Raw genomic sequence first — 21,619 nt, forward strand, 5'->3', positions numbered from 1 at the left:
TGTTTACACTATAGGCCTCATAATTTAATTGACTTGATAGTCTGTCATCCAGTTTCATCGAGGTATTTAATTATAAACCTGGTTAAAACACATTTTAAGTCATGCATCATTTAACTTTAGATCCTATTATACTTAATAGTTGTTCATATTTAAATAATAACACATTTAAATACAAATATGGTCATTTATTTAAGTAAAACACTATATAAATGTATGCATTTGTTTACCTTTAAAGTGCTATTTACTCTATAGGCTTCATAGTCTGTCATCCGGTTTCATCAGAACATTTCATTTTAACCTAGTTAAAACACTTTTTAACCAATGCATCATTTAACTTCAAATCCTAATCTTGCTTAATAAATGTTCATATTTAAATATGAACACGTTTAAATACAATTATGCTCATTTATTTGAGTGAAACACCATGTAAATGCATGCATTTGTTTACCTTTAATGTGCTGTTCACACTATAGGCCTTAAGATTTGACCTTTTGATTACCTTGAGGTCACATTTAAACCTTAGTGATACTGTTAACGTCAATAAATCAAGACTCGGATTTCCAGAATAATCTGGAAGATGTTTTCTTCTGAAGCGTCTCCTGTCGAGCTCTGATATTAGGCTCTCACTTCCTGTTCAACTGTTTTGTTTACCATTTTGAAGGTGCTATTTTTATCCGTCTCAGCAGCGGCCGTTTCAGACACACACTTTCTCGCGACGGCTATAGCTTTCTCTCCTTGTTGTTGTTGTTGTATTTTTATGCCTTAAATAAAACCTGGAGATTCACAATCACTCTCAGACGAATAATCTTTGACCTCATTTTAGAGCAAAAACACTCGCCTCTGAAGACTGTCGGCTCCCACACAACCTCAAAAACTGGCACCGTCTGAAGATTAGCTCCTATACGTTTATCAGAGGTGCAAATACTTGATGTTTGGATTTGTAGATTAAAAAGTGTGTTAATGTAGTTAGTCTAATATGCTGAATTATTGGCGAGAAGGCGATGAGAAACCGCGTATTGTGTTTCCTAGTGTCTGACTAACTCCTGTAGTGTTTGTGGTGAGTTAATTCAGATACTGCACTAATTCAACTCTAAGATTTAGTGTAAGCTTGTATTTTTGTCTCGCTGCGTCGTGTCCTGGATAAAAAGTGTGTGTGTGTGTGTATCGTAATATGGTAACTTTCATTATCTCAGCTTTAATCAGCAGCACTTTCTAAAGAATCATGTTGAATATCCAGAAGTAAATTGACTTTTATGTATGTATAATCAAACACAAAATGGTTGCTTTCAATTTTAATAGCATTTCACAATTTTACTGTATATTTACTGATCGGATATTGAATAAATGCAGCCTTGCATGGTCAAGAATATCAGTTTTGTGTTGTTTAGTGCTTCACTGGCTTCTTTTTGCTTTTATTTATGCTTATGATTTGCATTATGGGACTTTTATCCCTGCTCTGTCTAATTTTGATGTTTAAATTGAACTCTGCGGTTACTTTTATTGACATTTCAGTCATTTGAGATAATATATTGTGTATATGAAATAACATATAGACAATTAAGTCTCAGAATAACTTTAAAAGTGTTGGCAGTTTATTAACAAAGTTTTGTACAGTAATTTACTACACCAATACAGATGATATATCACTTTAAACTATTAGAAATGACAATAAAAGTCACTTTTTCAATCTTTTTTGCATTAAAAGTTGTTGGAACAAAGATCAATGATCCAATAATGCAATATTAAAGAATACAAACAAACATATGAATCACAAAATACTGAAAACTGATCGTTTATGGATGTATTTACAGTGTGGTTTAAGTAAAACATAAGTTTTAACATCCAACCAACTCCAAAACTTTTGTATATTTTGATTACATCTGATTGATAAATATATCATGTTAAAAATTCAAGAATACATTAGTTTTTTTTTTATATATAATCAAACACAAAGTAGTTACTTTCAATTTTAATAGCCTTTCACAATTTGACTGTATATTTACTGTGCTTTAAATGAAATGAATGCAGCTTTGCATGGTCAAAAATATCAGTTTTGTGTTATTTTGTGATTCACAGGCTTCTTTTTGCTTTTATTTATAGTTATGATTTGCATTATGGAACAAAGATTAAGGATCCAATAATGCAATACTAAATCATAAAAACAAACATATGAATCACAAAATACTGAAAACTGATGATTTATGGATGTATTTACAGTGTGGTTCAAGTAAAATATTAGTCATAACACCCAACCAACTCCAGAACTTTTATATATTTTGATTGCATTTAATTAATATATTTATATATAATGTTGAAATTTAAGAATAAGTTAGGTTTTATATATATAATCAAACACACAGTAGTTACTTTCAATTTTAATAGCCTTTCACAATTTGACTGTATATTTACTGTACTTTAAATGAAATGAATGCAGCTTTGCATGGTCAAAAATATCAGTTTTGTGTTATTTTGTGATTCACAGGCTTCTTTTTGCTTTTATTTATAGTTATGGTTTGCATTATGTGACTTATCTCTGCTCTGTTGAATTTTAATGTTGAAAATTGAACTCTGCGGTTACTTTTATTGACATTTTTTGTTGTTTGAGACAATATATTGTGTATATGAAATAATATATAGACAATTAAGTCTCAGAATAACTGGAAAAGTGTTGGCAGTTTATTAACAAAGTTTTGTACAGTAATTTACTACACCAATACAGACGATATATCACTTTAAACTATTAGAAATGACAATAAAAGTCACCTTTTCAATCTTTTTAGCACCAAAAGTTCTTAGAACAAAGATCAAAAGTCCAATAATGCAATATAAAAGCATACAAACAAACATGAATAAAATATGAATATGATATGAAAATATGAAAAAAATATGAATCACAAAATACTGAAAACTGATCATTTACGGATGTATTTACAGTGTTGCTTAAGTAAAATATGAGTCATAATACCCAACCAACTCCAGAACTTTCGTATATTTTGACTGCATAAAGATACTGATAATGATATATTGTGACTATATTTGACTGCGTAATGATACTGATTTGATATTTATTTATTTATTTATTTATTTATTTATTTATTTATTTATGTTTTATATAGCACAGGAGTGTTTGGGTACAATTAATATTTTTAAATTTTTGATATTGAACATCCTCTCATATTAATATTAGTTAATTTATTTAATCAGTCACTATTATTATTATTATTATTATTATTATTATTATTAACTTTTGTATATTTTGACTTGCTAATGATACTAATAATGATGTATTGGGACTGCAAATCATTAATTATATATTGTGGCTATATTTGGCTGCGTAATGAAACTGATTTGATATTTATTTATTTATTTATTTATTTATTTATTTATTTATTTATGTTTTATATAGCACAGGAGTGTATGGGTACAATTATTATTTTTTGATTTTTGATATTGACCATCCTCATTAATATTAGTTAATATATTTAATCTATTATCATTATTATTATTATTATTATTATCATTATTATTATTATTATTAACTTTGCATATTTTGACTGCATAATGATACTGATAATGATGTATTGTGACTGCATATTGATAATGATATATTCTGACTATATTTGACTGCGTAATGACACTGATTGGATGGATATTTATTTATTTAATAGAGCACAGGAGTGTATGGGTACAATTATTTATATATTTATTTATTTTTGGATATTAAACATTCTCTCATATTAATATTAGTTCATTTATTTAATCAATCACTAATAATTTATTTTTGTGTTGTTTATGTGTTACTTTATATACTGTAATACAGCAAAGTATCTCATACCATTATGATTGAAGTTTCATATCATGTATAATAATATATTGTGCAGTTATTTTGTTTAGCATGACTAATTATTGATTCACACACTGTTAAAGTAAATCTTGCTACGCTAAAGTTTGGTATTTTAATCAAATTACTGTTCTAGTCATCTCAACTTGGATCAATCACACTGACTAAAACTAATAATTATACTTTGTATAACCTAAAATATTAGTTAAAAGGTGATTTAACTTATTAAATCAAGTTAAATAATATAGTAAGTTAAATAATAAGTAATATAAAAAAAACATGTTTGTCATGATTTTGCCCTAATATAATTTACACTGAATGTGTGTTGTCTTTTTTTACACTGTTTCCTATAATACACGCATATGCAAGCACACACTCATTTTGACTGCTAACTTTGTGCTTGATGAAATTACTCGTCCTCCTATGGGTGTCCTTCCATTGCTCACACTGGGGATTCTTACTAATCATAGTTGTTTTTAAATTGCATCTCATTTATTCGTCATACCATAGATGTGATAAAGGCGCGTGTGCTTATGTCAGCATGCAAAACACACTGGCGACGCTCGTCATATTATGAAGACCCGGCAAAGACTGATGTTTGTCTTTATTCCTCTCCAGTGTGTTCCTGCACAATAAACCTGTTTTTGTCCTCTTAAATCAGAGAAAGCATACAAGCATGACAATTATTAAAGGAAAATGCACTGTTTTATTTTTTTTTAGATATATTTGACATTTTTTCTGTTTGTGTGACATGCATTGCTTATTATAGGCAAACTTTTATGCACATTTATGTTTCCGTTAAAAAAGTTACATTTATTTAGTGTCAATATTAAATAAATAATGCATTAATTTAAAAATAAAAGAAATGTATTTGATTTATTTTATAATATCCACTTTTTTATATTTCATTTTTTATATATATAGTTATTTATTTTTTTTCTATTTTAAACAAAAAATTTATTTATTACTTACACTTTTTGTTTAAACAAGATTCATTGAGTGTGTTTTTTGTATTAAGAGATGTGACATAAATTATTTTGATATAATATTAAATACTTTTTCTTATATAATATTACAATATTTGCTTTTTATATTTCACATTTTTTCATCAAAATTTAACTCTGCGGTTACTTTTATTAACATTTTCATTTGAGATAATATATTGTGTATATTAAATAATATTTAGATAATTAAGTCTCAGAATAAAAGTGTTGGCAGTTTATTAACAAAGTTTTGTACAGTAATTTACTACACCAATACAGATGATATATCACTTTAAACTATTAGAAATGACAATAAAATCACTTTTTTTTTCAATCTTTTTAGCATCAAAAGTTGTTGGAACAAAAATCAATGATCCAATAATGCAATATTAAAGCATACTGATCATTTACCGATGTATTTACAGTGTGGTTCGAATAAAATATGAGTTATAACAACCAATCAACATCAAAACATTTGTATATTTTGATTGCATTTGATTAATATATATATATATATATATACACACACACACACACACATATATATATATATATATATATATATATTTTTTTTTATTTATTTATTTATTTATTTATTTATGTATGTATAAAATTAAGCACAAAGTAGTTACTTTCAATTTTAATAGCCTTTCACAATTTTCCTGTATATTTACTGTACTTTAAATCAAATAAATGCAATCTTGCATGGTCAAGAATATCAGTTTTGTTATGTATGTTTGCTTAATTCTTGATGTCATTGGCACAATTAAACAGGATTTATTAAATATAAGTGTCATTTTGTTTTTTTTTAATTAAGACTTTTATACAGCAAGGATGCATTAGTCACTTTTCTCTAAAATGATACCAGATGATACCAGACTTTTGCATTCACACCTCTGCATGTGGATTTGGGGCAGTTCGAGACATGACGGGCTTTGGCAGGCTTTAGCTACTTTTCATTAGAAATAGTTGACAACACATTGCAAAAAGTTGATGTATTTGTTAACACAAACTAATAATGGACAATACCTGTGCAGCATTTTATAAACCACAGTTAATCATTTACTAACTTATCATTTTACATTTTAACACCATTTTACAGCATTAAAAAGCAAATTTATCATTAGTTAAAGTGCAATCAGTTAACATAAACTAAGAATGAACAACTGTAGTTACAAAGTAGAATACAAAGATGAATTAAATACCGTAATAAATGAATCAGTGAATGTATTATATAGTTAATTTAATGTAATATATAATAAATGTATTTTTTATTGCTTGTTTTTTAAAAGTTTCTCAAAGAACTGTTATCAATGAGGGGATTATCAGAAGACCATGTGGTTTGGTTGCACAATGCAAATCTAAATGTGTGTGTGTGTGTGTGTGTGTGTGTGTGTGTGTGTGTGTGTGTGTGTGTGTGTGTGTGTGTGTGTGTGTGTGTTTGCGTGTGTGTGTGTGGCTTCATTTCTATTTGTTTTTGACATTATTTTCTAGCACAGGTGGCACCGCTGCTTTCCCGTTAAATGGCGTTTACCGCAATCTGTTTGTTTTTGCACCTCGATTAAAAGCGTGATGTGATTTGTATTCAGCTGCTAGATGCAAATGTATTCAGACCACAAAAATCCTACATAATTCAGCTGCAACTAAGACAGAAGTAGACTTCAGTTTCCATGCTGCAAAGAAAATGTGTTTAACAATCGAAAGCGGATCGCCTTTAGAGCTTTAGTAGAGTTTGAACAATTCAAAGGGCTTTTAAATGCTTAAATATTTAATGTATTAATGTATATTTTAAGCGAGGATGTAGTTGTTTAGATTGCAAATATGAAGTTTGTTTAAAGACTATCGCCTTTAGTATTTTAGTAGAGATTTTTTAACATCTTGACTGGTATTTAAATGTATAAATATTTAATGTATTGTAAGATTTTCTTTTAGGTATGAAGTTAGGCGTTTAAATATTGCGAATATGTAGTTCATTTAAAACCGATCGCCTTTAGTGTTTAGAGATGGTAGAGAAAATGTCGGTTTCAATGGTGCCATCAGCAAAAAGCTTGGGCTGTGAACAACATAAAACAAGTATTGTCCTCTGATGAGTCCACCTTCACTGTCTTTCTCACATCTGACAGAGTTACGGTGTGGAGAAGCCCTAAAGAAATGTACCACCCAGACTGTTGAAGCCCAAAGTGAAGCATGGAGGTGGATCAGGGATGGTTTGGGCTGAAATATCATGGAATTCCCTAGGCCTAATACTTGTGCTAGATGGGTGCGTCACTGCCAAGGACTACCGAACCATTCTGGAGGACCATGTGCACCCAATGGGTCAAACATTGTATCTTGAAGGCAGTGCCATGTATCAGTATGATAATGCATTAATTCACACTGCAAGACTGGTAACAGAGTGGTTTGATGAACATGAAAGTGAAGTTGAACATCTCCCGTGGCCTGCACAGTCAACAGATATTATTGAGCACTTTAGGGGTGTTTTGGAGAAGCGAGTCATGAGACCTTTTCCTCCACCAGCATCACTTAATAACCAGGCCACTATTTTACAAGAAGTTTGGCTCAGAATCCTTTTGGCCACTTGTATCTGTCATTCCCAAGACCATTTGATGTTTTATTTGGCTGCAAAAGGAGGCCCAGCAACATACTTATGAGTTATTGTGGTCTAAAACCATGTGTTTCAGTCTGATTGTCCAACCCCTGTATGTATAGGCTTTTTAGTAGAGAGTGTAGTTGTTTAGATTGCAAATATGCAGTTTATTTGTAAGAATAGTGCCTGTTTTAAAATTTGTACAATTTCTAAGAAAGCTCGTCGGTGGCCATTATCTGCCATATCATAGACCGAAGACGGTTGACGTGTTTATCCACAAGATGGCAACAGAACCGCTTAATAAGCCCTTACGCTTAAAAGATACAGCAGTCTGATTTCTAACTACAGCTGATCAAATCATTATTAAACTGGTAAGCACACCTGCCAACACTCCCGTTTTTCCTGGGAGTATCCCGTATTTCTGACCAATCACCCGCAACCTTCTCGTTTTTTATTTCTTCCAGAAAACTCTCGTAATCCCCCCCCCCCCCCCCTTTGGTACAGTCTGTAAACACCACTGGGTCGCCAACTTTAGTACAGTTCCTGATCGCAGCAGCCGCTCAAAACCCGCTGCATCCTATCTCGGTTCTCAACAGTGCTATTCAGAGACCTCACCCCCAAACTACCTCCTCCCCCCCGCATTTTCAGAGACATGTTAGCAGGTATGCTGGTAAGTGATATTCTAAGGCCGTACTCGCACTGTTGTGTGTGTACAGTTGCCTCGAACTGGGTCAAAGCACGCTTGTCCCCCCTCATGTCTCCCCCCGACGGCCCGCACTCACACTATAATTGGGCCTGGGCATACTTACATCATCGATGCTGCGCTGTTCAGTGAGAAGCGCTATCGCTCAGCAGCACAGTGGAGATTTCTCTAGTTATATCGTTTCAGTTGTTTGTTATGCAGTGACATGCAGTCAAATATTTCGCCAAACAGTCCTTAGGGATGCGGTGACACTCAGTCAGATATTTCACCGAACAGATCCGCCCCTTTTGGCGCTCATAAACAATCATAAAGTCCTCGTGCTGCAGGAATGAGGAGGTCTGCTGAAGGTGCAGCTGTCGTGCAGTGAGGGGTTTGCGTCTTTAATAATCTAGGGCAGTTTGCGTTCATTATACAGTAAGAATGATTAATAAATCCATATAAAACAGCCCCTTAAAAGTCACGTCTCGCTTTAAGTTTCGGGCTTAGGTGCGTTTTGCACTCACACTACAAATGTACCGCGCCAAAGCCCAAGTGAACCGCGCTCAGGCCCACATCTTCCAACTGGGCCAGGGCCGGCCAAGTGAACCGTGCCTGAGCCCGATTCAGCGCACTCACACTTCTCAAACGATCTGGGAAAGGGGCCTGGGCACGGTACGGATAGCACAGTGTGAGTAGGCCCTAAGTCGATCTCTCTTTTGTATATTGTAGTGCTGTATTTTTACAGATTTGCTCACATATCAGGAATGTGTGTTGTGTTGGCAGAACGAAAGAAGCTAAGTCCGCATGTGTTTAGCGTTTTTCCTTATCGCAAACACAACAGCAGTCTGGTAGTGATTGTGTTGCTTTTTTCGAGGTTACTTATTGTGATTTCCCGATTGCAACAGAGAAACACTGTAGACTGTAACACTGTAAGAAGATACCTCTGTAGACTGATGGCAATTCATGTGACGTTCAGCCTTATAGTCTTAAAATGTGAGCAAAAAATCAGCTGTTTTGTCATCACCATAGACATTCCGCTAGAGAGAGTCTATTAAACACCAGCTCTAAAGTGACGTTGTTGAATTAGTAATGGCTTCTGCTGTTCTGACGTCAGCTGCAGATGTGGATGAATGGCAGAAGAAAGTAGTTCCTAATTAAAAAGGGGTTTTTAGACCGTTCGTGTTTGATTTTCATATTTATATACACGAATGTGCCGTTGAACTGTTGTATAAACACACAATATCACATGAGTAGCAGTGCGATATGGCTGTATATCAGCACTGGTGGGATGTTAAGGCCTGCCTTCAACCAGTGCTGAAATACAGCCATATCGCACTGCTACGAGTGTACTATTGCTCATATATATATATATATATATATATATATATATATATATATATATATATATATATCAGTGACACGGTGGCACAATAGGTAGCACAATCACTGGTTTGAGCCTCGGCTGGGTCAGTTGGCATTTCTGTGTGGAGTTTGCATGTTCTTCCCATGTTCGTGTGGGTTTCCTCCGGGTTCTCCGGTGTTATAGGTGAATTGGGTATGCTAAAACTGAACGTAGTGTGTGTGATTGTGTATGGATGTTTCCCAGTGATGGGTTGCAGCTGGAAGGGCATCCGCTGCGTAAAATATGTCCTGTGGCGACCCCGGATTAACAAAGGGACTAAGCCGAAAAGAAAATGAATGTACGCACACACACAAACACAAACACACACACACACACACGTTTGTTTTTGTGAAAAGTGGGGACATTACATAGGTTTCCATTCATTTTATACTGTCCAAACCATAAATTGTATTGCCCTCACCCCACCCTACCCCTAAACCCAACTATCACAGGAGACTGTGTGCAGCTTTACTCTGATTAAACTCATTCTATAGGATTTATAAGCATTTTGAGAAACGAGGACGTCCCCAATGTCCTCATATTTCACCTCCTTTTTGTAATACCTGTGTCATACCCATGTCATTATACAGATTTGTGTCCTGATATGTCACAAAAACACGTACACACATACACATACACACAAAGTGGCTTAATAATAATATATATACACAGACTCACACACATACACTATATATATACAGTCTGTGTGTGTGTGCTGTGGTTAACAGGATTGTCATCAAAGCTCTATTCATGTTTTTAAGTAAATTGTTGTCATTAAAGATGTCCGGTGGTGTTATTTAATGTCATATTTAGATTGCTTGTAATATAAGGCTGAAGTATATGTGCAAATGCGTGTGAAAATAGTGTGGGTTCCTTTGACCTTTAAGAGTCTAACAGATCAAGCGTTTCTGTAGCTCTGGGTGGCAACCCTTCTCACATATGTTGTGCTGCAAACCCAAATACATCAAATACTTGATATTAAAAGTATTACTAATGTGGTTAGTTTGAGTCTAAAATCTAAAAGCTGGCTCCTTTGCAGAATAGTATGTTGGTGGATGTTATTGTATGTTTTAATGTGATTGTATTTTGTGTTTATTTCAATAATTTAGTGTCACAGTGTGGGCTCAGTGGTTAGCACTGTCGCCTTACTGCAATAAGGTCGCTGGTTTGAGTCCCGGCTGGGTCAGTTGGCTTTTCTGTGTGGATGTTCTCCCCATGTTGGCACGGGTGCTTCGGTTTCCCCCACAGTCCAAACACATGGGCTGCGTCCGAAACCGCCTACTACTCAGTAGGTACTGCATTTGAATATAAACGTACTACTCGGCCGTTAGAAAAGTATGTTCTATACAGTATGAATGTGAAAAGTATGAACGGAATTCGGACGTACTACATCCGCCATTTTGTCATGGTCACGTGACCTACCTACGTCAGTTGCGTCGCTTTACTTCCATTCATGAATTCTCTCGCGGGGCATCGTGGGATAGCGCAGCATGCATGGGATGCGCACTCCGGAATCTCGCCGGAAGTAGTAAGTCATCCGGGTACTTCTCGCATACTGATTTTCGAATTCTGTGAATTCGGACATACTACTCGGCTCGCATACTGATTTTGGCGTACTATATAGTATGGAAGTATGTGGTTTCGGACGCAGCCATGCGCTATAGGTGAATTAAATATACTAAATTGGCCGTAGTGTATGAGTGTGAATGAGAGTGTATGGGTGTTTTACAATACTGGGTGCCTGGAAGGGCATCCGCTGCATAAATCATATGCTGGAATATTTGGCGGTTCATTCCACTGTGGCTACCTCTGAAATAGACTAAGCCGAATGTGTTTTTGTTTTTAAAAATTCATTATGTTAATCCTTGATGAATTAAGTGTATTCTCTTATTTTTTGTCAAATAAAATAAACAAGAGGGAGTCACGGTGGCACAGTGGGTAGCACGATCACCTGACAGCAAGAACGTCTCTGGCTTGAGTCCTGGCTGGGTCAGTTGGCATGTTCTGTGTGGAGTTTGCATGTTCTTCCTGTGTTGGCGTGTGCTCTGGTTTCCCCCACAGTCCAAACACATGCGCTATAGGGGAATTGATGAACTAAATTGGCCATGTGTGTGTGAATAAGTGTGTATGAGTGTTTCCCAGTAATGGGTTGCTACTGAAAGGCCATCCGCTGTGTAAAACATATGCTGGAATAGTTGGCAGTTCGTTCCACTGTGGTGTCCCCTGATAAATAAAGGGGCTTAGCCGAAGGAAAATGAATGGATGAAAATGAATGTGTGTGTAGTGTGTTAGACCGTGTGTCTCTTTGTGTGTATGTGTGTGTGAGCATGTGTTTCTCTGTGCTTGTGTGTTTATTCATGCTTGTGAGTGTGTGTTTTTTGTCTGTAGTGTGTATGTATGTGAGATCATGTGTGACTGCTGGTGCATGATGTGTATGTTTATGTGTGTTTAGGTGAGTGTTTATGTGTGTTTTTTGTGTGTAGTATGCATGTGTGAGACCGTTTGTCTCTGTGTGTATGTCTCTGTTTTTGTGTGTATATATGTATGTATACCTGTGTGTGTGTGTGTGTGTGTTTAGGTGAGTGTTTATGTGTGTTTTTTGTGTGTAGTATGCATGTGTGAGACCGTTTGTGTATATGATGTGTGTATGTCTCTGTTTTTGTGTGTATATATGTATGTATACCTGTGTGTGTGTTCATTCATTCATTCATTTTCTTTTTGGCTTAATCCCTTTATAAATCTGGGGTCGCCACAGCGGAATGAACCGCCAACTTATCCAGCATATGTTTTACACAGCAGATGCCCTTCCAACTGCAACCCAGTACTGGGAAACACTCATAAACACTCATTCTCTCTCTCTCTCTCTCTCACACACACACACACACACACACACACACAATGGACAATTTAGTTAATTCAATTCATCTGCAGCGCATGTGTTTGACCCACGCCAACACGGGGAGAACATGCAAACTCCACAGAAATGCCAACTGACGCAGCCGGGGCTCGAACCAGTAACCTTCTTGCTGTGAGGCGACAGCCCTACCCACTGCGCCACTGCACTGCCATGTGTGTGTGTGTGTGTACTGCAAAAAATAATACGACACACAACTCACGACAGCATGTGTTTGTATGTGAACTGTAACTTATAAACTAAGTCAGCCACATTTCTAACTCAAATCTTTAAGCTACTCGAGCTGTTCAGTGTAATTTAAATTCTGATGACTCATAATTAAAAGCAACCAGGATTTGTTTTTGCTCAAAGTGTGTGTGTGTGCAATGAAGTGTGCGTTAGGATTAACGTGTTTCCTCTGGCACTGCGCTGAGAAACAGGCTGGAAAAGCAGGTTTGGGTCAGCGGAGACTCTGCCTCAGGCTCTGAAACCTCAGCTCTGCTATTAACTGCTGACTCTGGACGTCAACTAAAGTGTGTGTGTGTGTGTGTGTGTTTGTGTGCAGGTCTCAGTGAGGTGCAGACACAGCAGCAGCAGATCATCAGACAAAACGCAGATCTTCAGGTCAGACGCTCATATTTACAGCTCATCACTGGACACTGATCTGAACAGTTCAACACACTCACACACTTCTGACGGGATGTTTGCCAAGCGCACACGGGTGAATTGTGTATTTGTGTGTCTTTAAAGTGTCCAGCATAAATGAGTACACCCCTTACAGACCTCTCTGTAAAATGAACACTTTCTATAGCATGCTATTAATTCATATATTTGTGAATATGCATTACATTAGTCAGTGCCAAAGCCAAAACTGGAAGTGATCTAACAAAATGACTTAAAGGTGCAGTAGGTGATGGTCTTCAGAAGCTTTTGTTGTTGTGCTGGTTGAAAGTCTCTTCACATTCTAATAGTAATGATTAAAGTAAATGATCTAAATGTGTTTATATGTATTTTTAAATTTAGGGTAAGGTGTAAAACTAAAAAATGTTCATCCAATTAAATAGAGTCGGACCGACATCTCTCATAATTCTGATAAGTAGCCCAATCTGTCTGTCAGCAAATACAGATTTGAACAACTGCGCAGCCTTTTGCAGCTTACGCAGCTTGCCGACCGCCGCGCATTCACGAGAGAGGGAGAGAGAGAGCGCGATCGGTAAAAACCTGCTGAATCAAAACTTTTTAAAAACCTGAATCAATATTGGAGTTACCTTTGCACATTGGAGACAGGATGACACAATGTCTGAAAGATTTCTCTTATGCCGAGTTCAGACTGCATGATTTTCAAACTAGTCGTGTCACAGATGTTTTCACACTGCTTGACTATCTGGACTAGCGTTTCGTCGCTGCTTTGTTTACACTGCAAGATGGTTCGGCGACATGGACATTCACATTGCATGACTTTACTATAGGAAGAATCGCTGACAACTTCGTCCAAACTACGTCTCACAGCCAAAAACATGTAGTATATCTTTTGTTATTAACTACATAATGAGAATGAAGCCTTTAATGGGGTAGAACATGTACATGTTTGCTCAACTGGGTTTAAAGGGAATTAGCCATTTCTCCTCGACGTTGATAATAAACTAATTTCTTTCTGTATGAAACGTCAAACAGACACGGATGCTCCTGAGTCCTGTCAAACCTCCACTAGTTTTTCCTCCATTTATTGGGTCCAAATAAACTGAAAAAGAGCGCTTTTAACTTCTCCCCCAGCCTCCCGCTGGCCTGCAGCAGGTATACACACACACACACACACACACACACACACACACACACACACAAGTGAAAGCTGCTCTCTCATTGGCTGTAGGGGATCGCCGATGTTATTTTCAGTCAAAACTCAGTTCACACAGCATGATTTGAATTGCCGACAGCTCCAGATATTCAGCACGCCAAATATCTCGCAGGCATCGGCGACTCATCGGCGATTCTCTCAGATCGCGTCTTTGATCGTTCATACTGTGTGATTGTCACTCACGTGCACGAGCAGCGATTTGCCTGTGATTTCAGGCATTTGTCAGCGATTTCTCAAAACTTGTCGGCGAGCCAAAATCGGGGTTAAAATCACGCAGTCTGAACTAGGCATTAGACAGGTAATGTTCTGTTTTAACTGTTTTAGCTTCACGCAAAGCTGATGTAACATTAGATGTTGTTGTCACAAATGAGTTAAATCTTCACAGAAGTGTTGTTTAGCCACTAAAATCTTCTGATTAAAGATTGACAAGACTATTTTCAGTTTCATAAGGGACCTTTTACAGCATCGATATTGTTACTAAATACGTTGTTGTTAAATACGTTTAGTTTGTTTGAATAGCACTAAGAGTAATGTTATAATTAGATCCACAAGGAATCTGCAGATTTCCACAGATTTTTAGCTCTTCATTGAGTCTATTTGTTTACTTGTGTAAATGTGTGTAAATTTATATTTAATTAATTTTAAAATTAACTAATAATAGTGACTATTATGAAAATGTTTATATGATTTATTTACAATGTAGTTTGTTAAGTAATATGTTCTGTCTTTTAGTAGATATATTATATCAGAGACTTGCTCTGTTTTTTAAAATAAGTGGATCTAATTGAATCCACATTGTAAATATTAAATAAAGTTAAAAATTTATAATTTTTTTATTTCATATATTAAGTGTTTAGTTATGATACTGCCAAAATCATTCTGCATATGATGATCTGCAGATTATTATTATTTTTTTTGCCAAATTCTCCTAAGAAATAGCAAAAAAAAAAGTTCTGCAGATTGTGTCTGGCCCTAGTTATAACTAAAATGTTGTGATATTCAATACATTTTTGGGAATTTAAATAAAGATACATATTTTGGCCATGCTTTATATGGAATTTTACTTGGAAAATATTTTATTTTTATTAATAAATCTGAGTAAATGCAGAAATAGCATGCTTAAATAATGTAGTAATACCAAATTTCCACATTCACTCATTAATGGAAAATTGCTGATGAGATAAAACATAGCTAAACAAACATATTTTATGAAATAAAAATCATTTGTGTCCAAACTTTTAAAACAGTATACAGATTTGCAACAATAAATATTAATGTAAGAAGGTACACCCATTGGATGACTCTGGTCTACAAGGCTCTTCTGGGACTGGTGCCTTCATACCTATATTCCTTCTCCATAAGTCTAAGGGTGCTTTCACACCTACACTTTTGTTTCGGAACGTGTCTCGTTTGCCCAGTTAGCGCGGTTCGATTGGCATATGTGAACAGGGCAATCGCGCTCTGTTCCGCGCCAAAGTAATCGCTCCGAGATCGCTTGAATGAGGTGGTCTCGGCTCGATTGAAACGAACCCTGGAGCGGTTCAATTGCAGTGAGAAAGCAAACGATCCGAGCGCGGTTATATCACAGTGTTTTATGGATATGTAATAGGCTTACGGCTATATGAAGAGAGAATTATGAGTAGGGCGGGAAGTTTCGCGAGTCTCCGGATGCCCGCAAACGAGTGATGATCTCCCGGTAATCTCGCGTCTCTCTCCCAGTCCTCAAATAGGCATCGTCGCGCACCCTTCTCACCCCTCCCCACCGTGTCTCTCCTCAGACACGCCGCGCGCACCCTGTCAATCACCACCAAATCACCACCTCTCCTGACAGCTGAGCGGGACGCTGCAAAATAAACCCTCACACTCTGACCAATGTAAGGAGAGTTTACTCGCACGTGACTTGTTTTAGCTCTTTTGGTCCGATTAGAAACTTTGCAGTGTGAAAGCGAACCGCTCCAAGAGCAAAGAGCAACAATGTAACAATTGTAATTTCTGTTTCAGAACAACTGAATCGATTCACAGGTGTGAAAGCACCCTAAAAGCCAGTATGCCCTACGCTCAAGTGAAGCTTATCATTTGACTGTTCCCCGGGTTCGAACTGAAATAGGGAAGCGAGCCTTTAGTCATGCCGCCCCCTCATCCTGGAATACTCTTCAGTCTGAACTAAAGATAGCTGAGCTCATCCCAATGACATCGGTTCGCTCTATCCTTTTTAACAAACAACAACAGTCCATTTCTCAATGTATGTGTTTTTAATATATTGAAATGTGGTTAAGCTGGAAAACTGAACTGTATTTTTATATTAAAGCAATTTTATATTTATTACTAACATTATTACATTTTTATTTTTTATTTATTTTTATTTTTTATATAAATCGTGTGTTGCAGACCTCTTGGCCAGCTCACCCTTGTAAATGAGGTCTTGATCTCAATGGGTTTTTATCTGGTTAAATAAAGAAACATATATTAAGTATGTCTGAGTGAGTGGGCTTGACAAACCGCCTGTAGAAACACTCTCTCTCCACATGCACCGCTCACCTTAATTAGACTCCATCTTACAAGGACTCAATAAGGAAAACAATGTTTACTTGTGAATGTACCACAAATCTTCATCACTAAACGCGTCTTGCACAATATCTTGCAGAATATTGTTCTGTCTTATGTAAAAGCACTTGTATAGTATGTCTTAGGTTATGTTTATAGTTAAGTATGTATAGAATATGCATAGTTAGAGTGCTATTTGGGTATGTTATAGGTTTAAAACAGCTCTTACATCCAGTGTTGTTCATATTCATGATTATGTTTATTTATGTAGCACCGTGGTCCTGCGAGACACCACATTTTGTTCCACTGTATGTCCACACATGTAGCGCAATGGCAATAAAGCTCAACTTGAATGCATTTTGAGGGTTAAACTTGACTGTCTTTCATTGTTTTCATTTCTAATTGCAAAATGTTCACGAATGAATTGAAATTGTTGTGAAAAAATGGTTCAACAGAATTAAAGGAGTCTGAGATTTCTGAAGTCGTTAGGCAAAGAGGTTTTATTATTACAGCATCTGCTTGTTAAGTGTGATGTCACGCGAAGCAGCCTCCGGGTCCAAGTACCATATCAAACTGTATAGGGAGGCTCATCAAATGGTTATAATAAACGTTTATAAAGTGATGTAATCCTTTTCAAAATCACGATCGATATATATATATATATATATATATATATATATATATATATATATATATATATATATATATATATATATATATATATATATATATATATATATATATATATATATATATATATATATATATATATATCCATGCCTAATATCCGATGGCCAGAAAGGGATTCATTTTTTATAAATTGTTAAAATATTGGTGTCTGTGATGCGGCAATTATTCCAGCAGCAAGACACTTCTTCATCTCAGGGACTTTGCTTTGTTTATTCGTGCAATTTGCTTTTGTAAAATGTTGTTATTATTATAAGCAGTATGATTTATTATATCCATATTTATATTTGTTTTATTAAAAACAAGCTTAGATTTGCCCACCTGTCAGGTTTTAGACCATATGGGGCACATAATGTGTTTTAGGATATAACTCAGGTTTTTGACTTCGTTCTTATTGTTCATTTATTCGTTTGCTGGAAATTAGAACTGAATTTAGAAATCGTTTTGAAACACATCTTTGCGCTTAATAAACAAAATTAATTATTTATAGGCTAATTGATGTCTGTGCGTAAAGGTTTCCCTATGCGCGAGAGCGAAAGTGAAAGTAAAGGCCTATTGGAGGAGGCTTATCTCTTATTCTTGGGCTGTAGATGCTCTGTTTAACTGTTTTCTCGCTAGTGAAGCGTTCAGTTTTTCCACTTACAAAGTCGTCATGTAAATAGCAAATGTGCTTATGGCGCGCTGCAACTGGCTCTTAAAGGGAATGGGAGATGAGACTCTGATTGGTTTATTCTCAAAACAAACCTATAGCTTAATAAGAAAACTAACCTGCCTAGTTAACCTAATTAACTAAGTAAAGCCTTTAAATGTCACTTTAAACTGTCTTGAATAACAATAAGAACTAAGACACTTTGGGCTCTATTTTGACGGTCCATGCGCAAAGCGCAAAACGCAGGGCGCAAACCCTTTCAGGGCGTGTCAGAACGCATTTTTGCTAATTTAAGGATGGGAAAATCCGCTTTGCGCCGTAGTGCATGGTCTAAAAGGGTTGAGTTTATTCTCTTAATGAGTTATAGGTGTGTTTTGAGAATAAACCAATCAGAGTCTCATCTCCCATTCCCTTTAAGAGCCAGCTGTGTCACGCCAAAAGCACATTCGCTATTTACAGGATGTAAAGTAAGTCTAAGTGAAAAACTGAGCATTTCACTAGCAAACAGTTAACAGTGTTTTTTAACAGAAAACTGTTAAACAGAGCATCTACTGCATGAGAATAAGAGATAATGGATCACTTGCACTTTCGCTCTTGGATAGGGAAACCTTTACGCACAGACATCAATTAGTCTATAAATAATTAATTGCGTTTGTTAAGCGCAAATATTCGTTTCAAAACTATTTCTAAATTCAGTTCTAATTTCCAGCAAACGAATAAATGAACAATAATAACGAAGTCAAAAACCTGAGTTATATCCTAAAACACATGCTGTGCCCCATATGGTCTAAAACCTGACAGGTGGGCAAATCTAAGCTTGTTTTTAATAAAACAAATATAAATCTGGATATAATAAATAATACTGCTAATAATAATAACATTATACAAAAGCTAATTGTTATGAATGAACTGAAACAGCCTCCCTAGATGAAGAAGACATAAAAGCAGTGATTTTTCATATTTATGTAGGCTAGAAAATAATATGTTTTGTAATATTTTAATCCTTTATATTTATATTCTATATCTATTCTTATTATATCCTCTATATATCCTTAATATTAAATTTTTTTCATATGTAAAGATATTTGCCTATTGCTCTCTTGTGCGTATTAAGCTGTGTGTAAGCGAGGCGCAACTCTGCGCTGGAGTTTAGACCGGGTTAGTTTTGGTCTAATGAAAAATCTATTATAGTTTCTCAAAATAGCAACGCGGCAGCAGTGCGCCTCAGAACGCCTTCCTTTTTAGACCAGAACGCCTATGGGGGCACATATGAGCGCAAATGCATTTGCTATTTAAACAGTGTAGCGCAACGCCTCAAAACGACTCTTGCGCCAAGCTGAAACTACCCAACAAGTATTGCGCCACGCTTTGCGCCACACTGCGCCGGGTGTATGATAGGGCCCTAAGAAGTATCTTGAATAATATCTAGTCAAATATTATTTACTGTCATCAGGACAAAGATAAAATAAATCAGTTATTAATGAGTTATTAAAACTATTATGATTAGAAATGTGCTGAAAAAAATCTTCTTTTCGTTAAACAGACATTAGGGAAAAATAAATATGGTGGCTAATAATTCAAGGGGGCTAATAATTTCGACTTCAACTGTGCATATAAATAAATCATTTAGAAACATGGAACCCCTACTCTTAATAAACATCCCGTCTACTAGCCATCAACTGAGGGAGGAGGAATTGAAAAACTTAATTGCTTGGGGTATACTGTAAATGATAATTCTTTCCTATTTCTTACACACCTGGGAAAATTAATTTATCACAAGATCGATTTAATCACATGAATGATAATCAAAAACCTGCATTGAGACCTATTTCAGCTGTGTTTTTTTTTCTTAGAGTCTAAATTGAAGTTGTGTAAATGAAACACATAAGGAGTTTTCCATTTTAAGTTTTAACAGAGCGTGGTGTAAACACAGCCTTCAGCTTTGTGTATTTTATCTCTCTTATGCAACCGCTGAGAATGACGGAGATTGAAGTCACCAGATGTTTACATGAAATCAAGATTCATTGATTTGTTCATATGGGCATATTTATGTGTGTTAAGTGTTTGTTGTCCCAATGCAATGACACGAAGAGCAAATGATGCGCATTGGGTTTGGCTTAAGCTTTATGTTTTTGATCATTCTTGTGCAACTACTGTGCATACAATGATTGAACTTATTTTTTAAAGTAATGCTTACAAATGAGTTTTTCTTTGAATCAGCATGCGGTTGCTCTTTCCATTTATGCTGGAATCAGTGGAGCACAACAAGTATTTGTATGCAAAAAAAATTCCTTAATTTTCTCTAAAGGAATATATATATATATATATATATATATATATATATATATATATATATATATATATAAATTATAATTATGATGATGATGATTATCATTATTTTTTATTTTTTATATATATCATTAGCTATTTTAATGCATTTTAAACTCTATTTACATTACTAATCTTTACCCCCTTCTGGCCTGTGTATTAATTATTAATTGTATTTATAATGCTTTACTCTAATCAGTCTTCAAAGTTTTGCCTTAAAGATTTTGTCATAATTGCTTTAAAACAAAAGGGTGTAAGGCAACTTAAAATTGTAGTTCAAATAGCTGCAGAGCTTTTTGAGCTGACTCAACTTAAATCGAGTCATGTGCAGTTAATTTATAATTATAAGTTAAGACAACTACTTTTTTTAAGTTGTGTATAACTTCATCAGCAGATTTAAGCTATATATCAGCTATATTTAAAAAGATTAGTGCATTATGACTAATAATATAAACAGGATTATAATTTTTCAATTCATCATTTAAGATATTTTAATTGATTTCACTCATTATTATTATTATATTTAATATGAAATATATATTTAATTGTTATATTTAATTTAATATTTATTTATTGAAGTTGTATATATATTTTAATTATATATTTTCATTTAAATGGAATAATTATAATTTTTTTTTATCTATTTTTAAATTTAATTTATTTATTTTATTGAAATTCTGTATTTATTTAAATGATTTATTTATTTAGCACATGTATGTACATCTTTAAAGATTAGTGCATTATGAAATCTATGTAGAAAATAAACAAGATTATAATTCTGCAATTCATCATTTAAGGTATTTATTCATTTAAAATGTAGAAACATATAATATTTATTTTTATATTTATTTCAAGTGTATATTTTAATTTTTATCAAATATTTTTTATTTGATTTTTTATATGAATTTTGTTTTTTTATAAATATTTACTTTTTATTTATTTAAATTATCAATTAAAATATATTATTATTATTATTATTTTTTATATTGTATATTTATGTTATTTATATATTTATCTATTTAAATTATATATTTATTTTATTTAGTTTAGTTTAGTTTAGTTTAAACTTTATTGTCCGCTCTGCTTGACACAGAAAGGAAATTTTTCTTCAACACTGGATTTAGGACAACAATTACAAACATACAACAACGACACAATAACACTTATC

The 21,619-nt window shown here is 34.6% G+C and overlaps 1 protein-coding gene and 1 non-coding gene across 2 annotated transcripts in view; one reads left to right on the plus strand and one right to left on the minus strand.

The window, feature by feature from the left end:
• Nucleotides 1–17,158, plus strand: part of LOC137487444 (uncharacterized) — an 81,785-nt gene extending 64,627 nt beyond the window's left edge. The window contains exon 2 of the transcript XR_015506476.1: nt 12,954–17,158. This is a non-coding gene — a transcript (uncharacterized LOC137487444). The remainder of the gene's footprint in view (nt 1–12,953) is intronic.
• The window catches only part of acoxl (acyl-CoA oxidase like), a 354,958-nt gene that overhangs the window by 58,983 nt on the left and 274,356 nt on the right, over nt 1–21,619 (minus strand). The gene's annotated exons all lie outside the window — the stretch shown is intronic.

Source organism: Danio rerio, chromosome 13, assembly GCF_052040795.2.
Source record: "Danio rerio strain M-AB ecotype USA chromosome 13, GRCz13ab, whole genome shotgun sequence".
In the NCBI taxonomy this organism is placed as follows: domain Eukaryota; kingdom Metazoa; phylum Chordata; class Actinopteri; order Cypriniformes; family Danionidae; genus Danio; species Danio rerio.